Source organism: Pundamilia nyererei, unplaced genomic scaffold (assembly GCF_000239375.1).
Source record: "Pundamilia nyererei isolate P.nyererei 1_Seehausen unplaced genomic scaffold, PunNye1.0 scaffold00591, whole genome shotgun sequence".
NCBI classification, from domain to species: Eukaryota; Metazoa; Chordata; class Actinopteri; order Cichliformes; family Cichlidae; genus Pundamilia; species Pundamilia nyererei.
This window is the reverse complement of record NW_005187992.1, coordinates 49,053-50,334: the sequence shown is the minus strand read 5'-3', so window position 1 is coordinate 50,334 and position 1,282 is coordinate 49,053.

The window sequence follows — 1,282 nt, the reverse complement described above, 5'->3', positions numbered from 1 at the left end:
TAGTTCCTGTTGTAAATCCTGCATTTACAGACACTTCATGTTTTAGCATGATGAAATCAAACTCCTGTCATCTGGTTCTAAAAACATATACAGTAACATAACACTGTTGAAATAAAAGCTTCTTTTCTTCTCATTTCTTGGTATGTCTTTGTGTATTTATTGCACAACCAACAGATCTGTGTGCCTCATTAGACACACAGAAGATACTCCCATGTTAAAAATGTCCAACTTAAGGTATAAAATTAACTTGTTTAAAGACAAGTACAAAAGTTTTGATCAATAAAACACCTTTAGGGCAACTAAAAAGATCCAAAGTTTAAATTTGGTGCTGTGCTGCTTTGCTTGACAACTGTGCAAAATCAACTAGCTCTCGTTGGTGCCTTCACGTGCACTGAGCTGTATCTGTATCTATTTTCCACAGTCTTTTGATCCCTTTTTGAGGTTTAATTGAATGATGTCAAAACAAATAAATGTGCAATAAACTTGCATCTGAAAAATGTTAATAAGGCAGATTACACTAGCTTGTGGAGCATACTGATTTTTTACTCAGTACAAGTCACTCTTTGGGAACACATCAGCTAGATTGTTTCCGTATAGTACTGTGCAAAACGCTTAAGTGATCTCTCGTTACTTTATATTTTCTTATATTCCCTCCAGGGGTATAGGCTGTCTTGTGATTTTCCAAACATTCTTGAGCAATAGTTCTCCGGGCTTTCTGAAGGATTAAAAAATATCTCCATCCACATGTAAACGCAAAGACACAGGTGTTTTTTTTAAATGCTTTTTTAAAAAATTTCTGTTTTCAGTGATCCAAAACAGTGTTTACGTGAGGACGAAGGCCCTAACACATAGAAAAGGCTGGGTTTTCAAAAATACCCGTGTGTGTGTGTGGACGTAGCCTTAGTGATAATGTCCACAAAAAAAAGGAGGAAAGTATATTGTTTTTTTTGTTTTCTTTTTGTTCTTATGAGAGAATTGAACCCTAAGCTGCGTAAAGCTGACACTAAAGTGCATGCATTTATGTTCTGGTGTCAATACACGCTGAACATGAAAATTACCAGTAGAAGACAAATTGAGTTATTATGTCAATAATATGAACGTTTTCAGTTTTATAGCTGAAGAAGCCTCTTAGATAAAGTGTGAAACATCTTCAGGAAATTTCTTTCCAAGCTTTTTGGACTACCATGACTGGGATGACTGAAAACTAGGGCTGGGTATCGTCACTGATTTCTAGAATCGATTCAATTCCGATTCACAAGGTCCCGAATCGATTCGATCCACG